Below are 14,037 nucleotides of genomic sequence, written 5' to 3'. Positions count from 1 at the left end.
AGGTTGCAGTGAGCCAAGATTGTGCCATTTCACTCCAGCCTGGTGACAGAATGAGACTCCTTCTCAAAGAAAAAAAAAAAAATTAATTCATAGGAGAACTAAAAACCAGTATGGAGTGCCACCAGAAGACTAAAACAGTGGAGAATTTCTGAACCATATAAATTTAGTTTATTCTTTGGTCCTTTTTACAATATCTACAATGTAATTTTTCCCAAAGATATTTCAAATTTATCTTTTATTTCATTAAATAATAACTATAGTTGTTTTATTACCTGTTTGATAACCTGCTAAATCCAAATATTAAGTATTCTTGGTTCTATGCCCTTTGTTATTTCTGTTTGTTCTTGCTTATGTTGTCTTCTTTCCTCATGTGCCTATTTAAACTTGACTACACATGTTCTGGTAATAGTGCTTTAAAATGTATTTGTGGGAACTATCCTAGCCTAACAGGAATCTACCTTCCTATAGAGAGATCTCTTTGTTTCTGCTAGGTACCTAAGGACACCATCAGTCCGAGACTACCTTAATCTAAGTTCAAAGCTTGAAATTCCCCAGACCATCACCATGATGGAAACAACCACAAGAGGATTTGTTTATTTCAGGTATATTCTTGCCCTCAGGACACAGCCCTTTCATTCCCTGCCTCACTGTCAGGAGGACTTCCTTCCTGTTCAGCTTCCTGCTTTGTGAAATCCCTGGGCAATTGCCATACCTTTCACTCAGTGGGGACATCAAAATGAAAGTTCAAGTTGTCATTACCCCCATAAAGCATAAACACCTTCTACTGCTAATTTATCTCTCTTGGTTCTTTATCGTTCCTAATTTTGGTCTTACAGTTTCTTATTCTCTGTTCAGTATTTGCTTTTAAAAAAGGTTTTTTAGATTTTTTCCCCCAGCATTTTTAATAGTTTTCTTCAGGATGGTTGGTCAATTACCAAATTCCAGAGGTTCGTTTAGTTCTTCCCAAGTTACATTTGCTAAGCTTTTTTTTTTTTTTTTTTTAAAGAAGTTATCCATTTCTTCAAAACGTTCAAATGTATTGGTACAAAGTTGTTCATAGAGTTCTCCCACTTATTGTTTTAGGCTTCACTATGTCTGACGTTAGGAATCCCTTTTTCATTCTTAATTGTTTTTATTTGGGCTTTATCTCATTTTTCTTGGCCAGACTCACCCAATGGTTATTTTACATTTTTGTTTTGTTTTGTTTTTTAATCAATAGAATCATCTCTGTTTTCTATTTTTCTATTTCGTGGGTTTCCGTCTTTATCTTCATCATTAATTTTTTCTTTCTTGCCGTTTCTTCTGCCTTTCTAGACTCTTAAGTTGATAGCTTTCAGGTTTTCTTCCTTAAAGCAAATAACAAGCTTATTCATTGTATTAGTTAAATCTTCTATATCTCTACTTTTATCTGCCTTATTCAGAAAGGTATATTATTGGCATATTCATTGCAATATAAATTTGTCATTTCTCATTGTGAAATCAACCCAATAGTTACATAGATAGATTTTTTGTTTTTGTGTTTATATAAACATAGAAATGGATCCTCCTGATCTTCTTAAAGCTTGAAACTTAAATTTGTTTTATCTGAGTTCCTTCCTCTAGAAAGGACCCTCAGGCCTCTCAAAGAGTATCAAAGAACTGAAACTCAGCAATCATTTGCTTCCAGACAATGACACAGGAGGCCCCTCAATCATCATGTTTGATTCCTTAGGCTTCCTGAGTTCCTGTTTTTCTACACATTGTTACATTTTTTCCCTGCTATATTAACCCCTAATTTTAGTCTGTCAGGGAGATGGATTTGAGATGGAGCTCCCATCTTCTTGACTGCACTACCCAGTTAAAGCCTTCTTCATTGGGAACACTTATCCTCTCAGTGATTGGCTTTCTGTGCAGTAAGCAGCAGGACCTAGATGAACCCCTTGACGCTTTGGTAACAATTGTGTATTATTAATTTTTGCTTATCTCCTGGGTAGATGTGATTTTTGTATAAGCAAAATATCAGCAAAACATTTGTCTGATGTTAATATGGCTACTAGATTTTCTGGTTAGTATTTTTCTGGAATCCTTTTTAGTTTTTAGCTTTCCACTCTTTAAATATAAAGAATCTTGTGGAGACAATAGAGGGGTTTTTTTGTTTACTTTTTTAGCCCACCAGAACAATCTCTGTCTTTATTTTAGCTCAATGTATTTGTTCAAAAAGTATACTTGAATTATTTTAATCCATTATTATATTGTTCCATTGTTATTATATTTCTGTCTTTTTGAGGGTGAATTTAATTCATTTACACATATTGTGGTTCCTACATTTAGAACTTGCTTCTACTCTCTTACTTTGTGCTTTCTATTTGTTCTACTTTTTCTGTTTCTTTTTTCTCCTCTCTTGAGTTTCTTTACACAGTATTTGTTTACTCACTTGTTTTCTTATTTCATTTTTGCCTTTTACTAGATGAAAACATATATACTCTTTTTTTATGCTCTATTTTGATTCTCTTGTGATAGTAATAGTCTTAGTACTCTTACTTAACACCAAGATCTGAAATTTAATCATACATTCACTCCTCTTTCAAACAATACAAGTTTTAAGGACATTTCTCTTACATTGACCTCCACTTTCTTCCACCAACTTAATAGAGTTGTTAAATATGCATGATAAAGTTTCTAGAGTAGAAATAAAGTGGGTAACTTTCTCACCACTACATAGTGGAATACATTTTATTTTGTTTTATTTTTTTGAGACATGTATTTTTTAAAATGTATTTCTGGGAACTATCCTCACCTAACAGGAATCTACCTTCTTATAGAGAAATCTCTTTGTTTCTGCTAGGCACCTAAGGACACTATCAGTCTAAGACTACCTTAATCTAAGCTCAAAGCTTGAAATTCCCCGGACCGTCACCATGATGGAAACAATAACAAGAGGATTTGTTTATTTCAGGTATATTCTTCACCTCAGGACACAGTTACTCTGTCACCCAGGCTGCAGTGCACTGGCATGAACAGAGTTCACTGCAGCCTTGAATTCCTGGGCTCAAGGAATCTTCCTGCCTCAGTCTCCAAGTAGCTAGGATTACTCATATTTTATAGAGACGAAGTCTTGCTATGTTGCCCAGGCTTTTCTCAAACTTCTGGCCTCAAGTGATTCTACCATCTTGACCTCCCAAAGTGCTGGGATTACAGGCATGAGCCACTGTGCCTGGTCCCTGGCAGTCTTAATGTACTTTTTTCCCAAAATTTTCTGTTCTGCTCTTGCACTTTTCCAGATGAAATTTAGAATCTGATTAATTTTATAAAAATTATCATTGGCTGTGGATTGGGATAACATTAAATTTGTAGCACATTTGAGAAGAATTGATATCTTCATACTACTGAGCTTTTCATTAAGTCAGGAGGTATCTAATCATTTGGCTTCCCTGGGCCACACTGGAAGAAGTGTTTCGAGCCCCATGTAAAATACACTACCACTAATGATAGCTGATGAGCAAACAAACAAAAAAAATCACAAAAAAAGTCTCATACTGTTTTAAGAAAGTTTACAAATTATTGTTGGGCCACATTCAAAGCTGTCCTGGGCCACAAGTGAACTGCAGGCCTCAAGTTGGACAAGCTTGGTGCAAGTAGTATTACACTTGCTTTTCTTTTCTCTCCGCCTTTTGTCTCTGCTTCTCTCTGCATGTCAGCTTTGTTATCTGCTAGTGCATATCATCCTCATATTCACAAAAGATATGTCAGCCCATTGCTTTCAGTTCATATCCTCCCAGTTTTACTACCAGAAAATGAAATTGCTCTCTTTCCTAGCTGCGCTTCAATAAATCCTGGGTAGGACACTCTTTGGTCTGGATTGGTCATATACCTTCTTCCCACCAATCACAGTGGCCAGGAAGGTGGGGTGAGTCCAGTCAGGGGAGATAAACCATACCGTAATTTGAATAGAGACAATAATATAAAGAATTTTAAACTATAGCGGGGGATTGGAGTATTGAGCAAATATCTAGGAAGAAGGGAAGAAAACTCTAAATATATAAATAGGATGTATAAGGTGCAGGTACTACTCCTAGGGCTGAGATGGGGCACCCAAAGAGCTTCCCGTCATGTCCTCCCACCCCCTCAACTTCCCCCGACTCCCCTTCCCCCTCGTCATGGCTGAGCTCCAGCCCTTATTGGACTGGGCATGGCCAGGGCTCACTGAATGCCTTGGAATCTATGATGCTTCGCAGACCGGAAATCCACCCCCGGGTGCTGGAAAGAAAGCAGTTCACTGGAGGCACCTGACAGGGCAGAGGTGGGGGTGTTGTTGCAGGAATTGGGCACTGGAAGAGCTGCATATGTTGCAAGAATCAGATGCCAGAGAAGCTGCTCACGTTGCAGCAGCCACATGCACTTCAGAAACCCGCCTGACTACTCAGCTTCCATATGCACCTTTCCGCAACAAACAATGCTATCTTTTTTTTTTTTTTTTTCTTGAGATGGAGTCTCGCTCTGTCGCCCAGGCTGGAGTGCAGTGGCCGGATCTCAGCTCACTGCAAGCCCCGCCTCCCGGGTTTACGCCATTCTCCTGCCTCAGCCTCTGGAGTAGCTGGGACTACAGGCGCCCGCCACCTCGCCCGGCTAGTTTTTTGTATTTTTTAGTAGAGACAGGGTTTCACCGTGTTAGCCAGGATGGTCTCGATCTCCTGACCTCGTGATCCGCCGGTCTCGGCCTCCCAAAGTGCTGGGATTACAGGCTTGAGCCACCGCGCCCGGCCAACAATGCTATCTTTGTATGTAATAAGATACAGCTATCTTCTTACAAGTGAAGTTTATGCTTTCCCAAAATGAGGAAAGATAGTCCTGGGAGTAATTGTATCCATCACTGGCTATATTAATTAATCCTTGTAATCAATTCCACCAAATATTGTTGCCTAAAGACAAATTGTGAAGTTAACTTCTGTGGAAAGTTGCATTGTGGCCTCAAAAAGATCTGAGACTACCTTAATCTAAGCTCAAAGCTTGAAATTCCCCGGACCATCACCATGATTGGTGATGGTACCTGGGACTGGAACTTTATTTGGAAACAGTCTTGGAAGATGCTGTTAAATCTTGAGATCAGCCAGGCACAGTGGCTCATGTCTGTAATCCCAGAACTTTGGAAGGCTGAGGCAATGGGTGGATCACTTGAGCTCACTAGTTCAAGACCAGCCTGGGCAATATAGTGAGACTCCCACCTTTACAAAAAATACAAAAGTTAGCCAGGCATGATAGTGTGCACTTGTGGTCCCAGCTACCCTGGAGGCTGAGGTGGGAAGATAGCTTGAGCACTGGAGGCATAGGTTGCAGTGAGCCAAGATCGTGCCATTGCACTCTAGCCCGGGCTATAGAGCTAGACGTTGTCTTTAAAAAAAAAATCTTGAGATCATCCTGGATTTAGAGTGGGTTCTGAATTAAAATACTAGTGTCCTTATTAAAGAAAGAAGAGAGGAATATGAGACACAGAGACACTCGGAGGAGAAAATGACGTGAAAATAAGGCAGAGATCAGAGTGATGCATGAAAATCCCCAGAAGGATGCCAAAGATTGCCAGGCAGCCACCAGGAACTAGGAAAAAGGCCTGGAACACATTCTCCCTTGGAGCTCCCGAAAGAAACCAACCCTGCTAACGCCTTGATTTCAGATGTACAGCCTCTAGAACTGTAAGAAAATAGATTTCTGTTTTAAGCTACCAAGTTTTTGGTAACTATTGTAGCAGCCCTAGGAAAATAACACAAGTGCCAACAGTTTGAATAAAAAATTAAAACACTGAAGCAGTGAAAAGAAAATGGTTAGAAAATACAAATCAACACATACATATAATAAGCCAATAGAAAATATGTAAAGCTACTGTGGTCCTCATTTCTATAATTGTTCACAAGGCTATAATTGATATCTACAGCTTTCCCCTCACCTCTATTCATTCTGTATTTCCTCTGCCCTCAGCCAGAAACTCAGCTGGTCAGGATTCTTGATGGAGTGATCCAAACCTTCATTTCCAAAAGGTCTAAGTCCTCAAACACCCTACCTTTTATTTTCAGTTGCCGTGTTTTTCATTTATCTTAATATTGGACATGGAAGTACTGAGAGGATCCCTAGAGGACCCCCTGGGTTCTAGACCGTACTCCTTGCTCCCATTGTCTAGAAGCTAGCCAATTTCCACTTAGTTATCAGGATCCATCACTCCAGCCAATGGATTACCTCCTGTGTTTGCCTTTTGCTTCAGTAGTGTAAGGAAATGGTCAAGTGGTAGTCTCATAGTCTATCATGGCAAAACTATTGTTGCATCTCCTGATGGAAGCACTCTCCTCTTGGAGGCTGAGGTCACTAAACCAGCAGAAGACAGAGTTTCCAGGTAAGGAAGGAAAAATTCTGAGAGTAGGTGGTAATATAAAAAGAGCTACTCTTACTGCCATAACTAGATTCAAATTATCTCGGCTGTGAGAAAGACAGCAACATATAATGGTCTCTGACTCAAAACATATCATTTAAGACAGAATCTCATTTTTCAGGGTATTGTCTTCCAGCTAAGATCATAATTGAGTCTTCAGTAAGCCATTTCACCATTCAGTTATGCCAGCTGCTTCCAGGTGATGGTATATGTGGTAAGCCTTGTTAATTCTATTGGCATGGTCCATTGCTGCACTTCCTTTGCTGTGAAATGAGTTCCCTAATCAAACACAATGCTGAGTAGAACGCACTGATGGGAGATAGGGCATTTTGTGAGTTCACAGATAGTAGTTTTGGCAGAAGCATTATAAGCAGTAAAGGCAAATTCATTTCCAAAATATGTGATTATTCCAATTAAGATGAATCTTTGCTCCCTCTACGATGGAAGAAGTCCAATGTAATCAACCTGCCACCAGATGGCTGATTCATTACCCCTGGGAAGGGTGCCATATCAGGTACTCAGTGTTGTTCTCCGCTCTTGAAAGATTAACCAGTTGGCAGTGGTGCTGGCAAGGTAAACTTTGGATAGGGGAATTCCAAGTTGTTGGGCACATGCATAGTCTCCATCCCTACCACTATGGCCACTTTGTGCATAAGCCCACTGAGCAAGCACCTGCTGGCTGGGCAAATAGATGCTGACTGATATCCACAGAGTGTGCCATTTTGTCCACCTGATTATTAGGAGTCTCCTCAGCAACAGATACATTTAATGTAGCAGATACACTTCATAGTTTGTATACATTCAGTTAAGTCCTTGCAGATATCTGTTTCCCACACTTCCTTGTTGCCTATTTTTCAATGTCATTCTTTCCAAGTCACAGACTATCTATACAAATCATTAGCCAGGCCCATTCTGGTCATCTCTTGCTCCAGACATGCTGGGTAACAAATGTATTGTTTGAATTATGCCCACCTGGAGGAGTTTCCTTCACCACTGCCCTTCCGGGTGCCTAAGTAGGGCTGGGATAGCAACCTGTGCTGCAGAAGATGGATTCTAGAGAGGCCTTCCACGCTGCAGGAGCCTGTCAGGGAAGCATGCTAGAACCAGAAAGTAAACCCTTTCCTATTTCAATGCCTCTCTAGCATTCTCTGTGGACAGAACTTACCATTGTGGTAGGTAGACCTACCTACCACATAGAGAATGCTGAGAGAAGTAGTAGAAGACTATTTTAAGGGGTCAGATCCATCTATACAGAACAAGAATGAAAAGTGAATTTGGAACTGAGAGGCAATTAATAAATTACAGCACAGGCACTATAGAGCTTAGGTCAAAAAACTACTCTGTCAATCACCGTGGCTATTGCAGCTCCCATTTGGTCTCTCATTAGACTGGGGATAGGCAGAGAAGAAAAGTAGTTCTCCCAAAATAAGAGGGAGAAGCACTTTCCCCAAAAGAAGAGAGGCGTTCTGGGCTAACAAAACAAAAATGTTCCCTACACTTCACCCTTTGACTGCTCAGTGCATGCATGAACACACACACACACACACACACACACACACACACACACACCCTGGTTTCTCCATATCCAGTCCCTCGCTAGTGAGAGGAGAAAACTCAGTCACATCCCGATATTGAATCCAGCCTCAAATTCAGGATTTTTAAGTACTGTCAATCTTGATGAGGTCCAGATGTGGCTAAATAACGAATAATGAATTTTTCCCCAGAGCACAAATGTATGTTAAAGGTGTGGGGGGTGGGGGGCACTAGATAACAAAAACTAATGAGAAAACAGAAATAGGAAAAGCAACATACAATGGTTGTGAGCATATACCATATCCTGCTGGACAAAAGTAAGAAGAGTAAGAAGGACTTCACTTCTACAGCAAAGAATCAAGATCTCTGTCAGCCAAGCAAAGTGTCAAGATTTTCCTTGTCTCAAAGATCCTGCCTTAGAGGTGTAGTGAAAGGAATCCTGGCGGCCATTAGGTAGCCATCTTTCTACAAGGAATGGAGACTGGGACGTTGCCTTTAAGACAGCACAACAGTAAGTACGTTTTGCCAGGCTGAGGAGGAATTTCTGGCAATACCTTAGAACTTCACTTGGCTGCCAGTCAGTACCATTTGGGGAAATCCATTAGCTTGTTATCAGAAATCTCACTAAGACTTGAAGTTCAAATATAGACCCTGCCCTTCCTGTTTTAATCTCTTGAAAACTAGCCTGGCAGATCCATGAAATCTCCCTGGATAATGGCTTTTGTCATAGGCTCTCCAAGGGTGAGGAAGAGAACAGGCTGGGATTATGAAGCTAGGTTATCGTATTGGATGCCAGCCCTTAAGTTGTATACCACTCAACTGGCATAATGGGAGGAATTACCTTTTTCTATTGATAAGGAAGCATAGCAGAAGATATTTGGGAAGAATTCTGAGGAAAGAAGCATCCATGAATCCATTGCTAATTCCTACTTAGTGTATTAACTTATGGACGGCAAAAAATTTCGTTATTTCACTTGGCAGAGTAGATATTAAACCTCTAGCGAAAGAGCTCCTCAACAATGCTTTGTAAATTACATCTCACTATTGATGGTTTCTTTCAGAAAGGCCATGCTGAGTGAGTTTATCTCACGGCACTGAAGCAAAAAGTAGCCAACATATTTCAAGAGCCTGTTTGTTTGTTTTGTTTTGTTTTTGCCAATTTCCCTAAAGTTAGAGCCTTACTGGGCATAACAAATAATCCACCAGTGTCTTTCAAAGTGTCTAGGGTGAAGAATCAATTTTTGGATGATTTTTAATTATCAACCCATTGCAGACGAATATTTTCATAAATACAAAACTGCATGCTTAGATAGCCCTGTGATGTCAAATTATTAAAAGTTTCCAAATCCTCCTCTCAATTTCTATATCTATTTCATTGTTGACTAGTAGAGCTTGCAGACTGGCTTTGGTCTGTACATCACATTTTTAGTAGCACCGATAAAACCAATAAAACTTGCTACTTTCCAAGCCTGGGATGGATGACTCCTCACTGTCCCCACCTCCTTTACTAAGCCAATTCTACATTTTAGGGTTGTGATGGTTAATACTGAGTGTCAACTCGATTAGATTGAAGGATACAAAGTATTGATCCTGGGTATGTCTGTGAGGGTGTTGCCAAAGGAGATTAACATTTGAGTCAGTGGGATGGGAAAGGTAGACTCACCTTTAATTTGAGTGGGCACCATCTAATCAGCTGCCAGTATGGCCAGGATATAAAAAGCAGGCAGAAAAACCTGAAAAGGCTAGACTGTCTTATAGACTGCATCTCCCAGCCTACATCTTTCTCCCATGCTGGATGCTTCCTTGAATATCGAACTCCAGGTTCTTCAGCTTTGGGACTCAGACTGGCTTCCTTGCTCCTCAGCTTGCAGACAGCCTATTGTGGGACCTTGTGATCATGTGAGTTAACTACTACTTAATAAACTCCCATATATATATTTTATTAAGTAGTAGATATATACATATATAACAGGATATATCTATCTATCCTATTAGGATATCCTATATGTATCTATCCTAATAGGATAGATAGATATATCCTATTACTTCTGTCCCTCTAGAAAACCTTAACACAAGGGTCAGCAATCACAATTCCCTATTTCTAGGTAATCAATTTCTGTACTGATCAATAGTTTTGGATAAGAACATATACTGCATAGTCTAACTTTACAATGCATTGTCTCCTAGCTGGCACGGGAATAATGGGTCACATTATAAGAGTGGTGAAGCTGATGGCCTTTGGTTAGAAGAATGGTGTATGGGATAATGTGATAGGTCAATTATTATTATTTTGTATAAATTTAGAAGTACAAGTGCAGTTTTGATGCATGGATACATTGCATAGTGGTTGAAATCTGGGCTTTTAGTGTTAACCATCACCCGAATAGTATAATAGGTCTATAATTAATAGGGAATAGTGCTTGCAGCAAAACCAAACCCAATTCCGGAATGAGGAACTAGTGTAGGGAAGCAAACTATTGGCCGATCCATGACAAAAGGGACTCTAAAGTAATTGATATTCCTGCTTCTAGGTATTTGGCTGGTCCCCTTGAAAGAGAATGCCTCCTAACGACCTTAGAACTGGTCGCCATTGCTGTAACGTTGACTTTTCAGCAGTGGCAGTAGCCGCTGGAATACACTGTTTCCCCTGCCGTTTCCTTGGTAAATCATGTTACTTTCCAGCCTAAAACCCCACTTTCCCTAGCACTTGGAAGAAAGTCCAAACTCCTTCCACGGTCTACAAGGCACTGAAAGTTCAAGACCTTGATTTCCCTCCAATTTCAATGGCTGTCATTCTTCCGTTGCTCTGTTTCCTGATGCCCTAGCCACACTAATACCCCAGCACAGCAAGTACTCAGCATATCTTGTTCCCTCTGCCTGGAACACTTTATATACATCCTTCCCACTCCCATCCCTTTTAGAAATTGGCTGAGACGTTACCTCCTAAAAGTCCTCTCCCCACCACCACACAGCCATTACTTTCTAACCCAGCCTCTTGTTCACTTTTTTCATTAAACCTGACCCAACTATAATTACTATACCTTGAAAAAGTAGTACAGAAATGAGAACAAACTCCATCATTCTACAGAGCTTTCAAATGCTCAGATACGTTTCTGAACACTCAGAGGGGAAAGCAAAAAATCAAGAGGCATCCTTGGAGATCTTGTAAATAACAAAATACCCAAATGGTTGCCTACTGCCAAAACCCCAAGAATTCAGCCCACGTCTTCTCTTTTAAAAAGGCAATGGCATTTTCATTTTTTCATCTGATTCCCACCAATCAGAGGCCAGGTACCCATGAACCCCGCTCGGCATGGTCTTTTAATAATTAAATCAGGGCTGCCATTGACCTCAACTAACGCCAGAGGCTTCTGACTGCAGCCGAGCTCTGGTGGAGAGGCCGATGCCGGCCTGAGAGTGGGAAGCGTGGGGCTGCGAGCCAGGGGCTTCCGCGCGGCGTGGCGTGGCCCTCTCAGGGCCGTTACGCGATTTTCGCTCCCGCGGACAGCGCCTCTCAGACCACCCCCGAAGGACCCCGAGGACGCACTCGGGCCCCAGCGCGACGGTTCAAACGGGCCCGTGTGCGCCCCCGGGGTCCGCCGGCCCCTGCAGCGCTACCTGGGCGCAGAGCCGCGGAGGGTCTCCGTTCCTAGACGTCCTCCTACCCCGGGCGGCCTGAGTCCTTGCCAGCATCCGCCCTCTCCCACCTCCCATCCTTCCTGGAGCCGCCTCTCGGTTCCCGAGGGACAGTCCCGACCGCAAACCCACGTAGAGTAAGGAATGTGGAAGGAACAGGCGACAGAAGTGGCATACGCTCCTGCGTTATCCCTCCGTCTCGCCACACCTTGTGCCTCCATCTCTCCCCGTTTCCTTCCCTCTGTCTGTCATCTGTCATCCCCTGTCGCTCTAAGACCAGGATTCCAGTTCGCCTAGTGAGGAATCTCACTAGGGGAATTTATCGCAGCATCATAAATTAACGGGTTCATTTTGACTGAAAAAGCGAAGGAGTTTTTTCAGGCAGAAGACAAGTCTCGTCTGGTCGGTAAGGACTAGCTTTACCAATTATATAATGGGGGGTGGGGAGAACCTTTTGTATAAATTTAATGAGCTAATGAGAAAGTTCTACGGTTTTGACAAAAAAGTCCACCTAAATATTCGGTTGTATGCCAGAAATTACTACACATGTTTAGATATCAACTAAAAATATACAAGGGATTCATGGTGTTTTCAGAACCCTTTCAAGCCGTTCTTAAACAAAAAAGTCTAGTCCGATGCCCATTAGCACCGCCCCCATCCCACCTCTCACCCCACGCCGCGCCCAGCGGGGTGGGCAGGAGCGGCCTGATTTGGGGACCAGGAAGGAGGAAGGAAGGGTGGGGGCGGGGGACGGGGAAAGTGACGGGAGCAGTGAGAGCCGGAAATGAGTGGCTAGCGAGGCACCCAGGAGCGCCCTGTCCGGCGGCGCTCTAGCCCACGCGCGCTGTCTCTATGCTACCCAGCGTCTCGTCTATTTATTGTCGCGGGGAAGCGGCGGCCGCCTCGCACCCGGAACAACAAAGCAAGGAAGACGGAGTCCGAGCCTCGGGGGCTCCTAGCAACGGGTCGGGGCGGGAGTTCCATGGAGACTGGGGAGCGCGCCCGTCTCATCCTCATCCTTGTTCTCCAGCTTCTCCTTCGCATCCGACGCAACCGGCAGCAGCGCTGCCGCCGCGTCCTCAGCCACCGCTCCCTCTTCCCACGGTAACCCCCTAGGCGACCCTGGACTCGGGGAGCGCGGGCGGCTGAGCGGCCTGAGCACCGGGTGCGGGGCGTCTGGCGCGGGGTGGGCATGTGCGGAGCCCGGGCCAGACTTGGGGTGGGATGTGTTGGGGGCAGGCGACTGGAGGGCAGCCGCTGAGGTGGGGAAAACCGGTCCGGTGGCCGAGGGAGGGCTCAGTTCTGAAAAGGACCGGGCGATATTTGGCGATCTTGTTAGGGATAACGGATTGGGGGTGGGGCGTCCGTACCTGGGAGCGTTATCGAACCTAGTGTAGGATAAAAAAAGACGGGTTATCTTTCGTTTAAGCCACCACTGGGAAAGACAGGGAAGGGAGATTCCTCATCTGTCTCTGGAGCCATCACCCAGGGGAAGAGGGACCATGCAAAGATGCTAGGGGTCCGTTGCTTCTCAGAAAACTTCCAGCGGCCTCTCTAGTAGCTCCCCAAAAGCGGTTTCGTCGGTTTCTGGTTCTGGCAATGCCGGCAGCCCCGCTTTATTTTATTATTATTTTTGACCAAAATTAGGATTGATGGAGAAGGATCTAGAACTGAAGAACAGAAAATGAATTGTGGGTAGGGCTAAGCAGGGATGAGAGTCGGGATAAGTGATAAAAATAGCCAATAAAAGCCCTAAAAGTAAATCTAATAGGGCGTGAGGGCTTAAAAAGAAAATCTCTCCTGCCGAGATGTGCATCTGCAGGCTCTGTCAATGTGCTCACTGCAATAAGACTCAAACTGCAGTCAGTCCACATCTGTGAGCTCTCTGACTGCATCTGTCACCTGCAGTTCCAAAGCGACACTGGCAGTAAGTGCATGAGCTTCTGTATGTAGGGTTTAGAACAGTGCCTTAAAACTGTGACTCAAGAAAAGGGAGTAAGCTTGGTGGTTTGTGTGTGTGTGTGTAAGCAATGTGGATTCTCTGGGAAAATTTAAAAGGAGACATAAAAGAAGGTTCAGCCATCCTGGCATAATTTCGCAGTCTCTTTGAGAAAATGGCAGTTCATTCCAATTGAGAAGTGACTGTTAACACATCTGGCTGAAAGACTTATTCAGTTTGGTATGCCCAGTGAAATACCAGTTTATGTTATCTCTTTAGTCTTACATCACAAGCTGCTTAATGGTTTTATACTTTTCAGAATCAATTTAGGTGAGTAAATGATGTTTTCCTGTAGCACAATGAAAAGGCCACATATACATACAAAGTTCTTTATGTAAAGTTGAAGATTAAAGATGAAAATAAAATTGATAAATCATAGGAGCAATTAGGTCAGCCACAGCTTCTGTTTGTCCCCCACCCCTTTTGTTAAACCTGACTTCTTTTAAGCAAAAAGGTGTCATCCTTTCCCCAGCCT

At 42.8% G+C, this 14,037-nt stretch overlaps 1 protein-coding gene across 3 annotated transcripts in view; it reads left to right on the top strand.

Moving 5' to 3' along the window:
- Window positions 1-11,263: 11,263 nt before the first annotated feature.
- The window catches only part of TBPL1 (TBP-like 1), a 35,641-nt gene continuing 32,867 nt past the window's right edge, over window positions 11,264-14,037 (top strand). Inside the window, exons 1-3 of one of the 3 annotated variants that reach the window (XM_011991468.1) lie at window positions 11,264-11,969; window positions 12,427-12,667; window positions 13,556-13,558. The gene's annotated coding sequence lies outside the window, so the exon portion shown is untranslated. Of the gene's footprint in view, window positions 11,970-12,401; window positions 12,668-13,555; window positions 13,559-14,037 lie in introns of those variants that run through there. The other 2 variants (XM_011991467.1, XM_011991466.1) reach the window with 2 other exon arrangements.

This window comes from Mandrillus leucophaeus, unplaced genomic scaffold (assembly GCF_000951045.1).
Source record: "Mandrillus leucophaeus isolate KB7577 unplaced genomic scaffold, Mleu.le_1.0 Scaffold396, whole genome shotgun sequence".
NCBI lineage: Eukaryota > Metazoa > Chordata > Mammalia > Primates > Cercopithecidae > Mandrillus > Mandrillus leucophaeus.
This window is presented reverse-complemented; position numbering and strand designations above follow the sequence as displayed.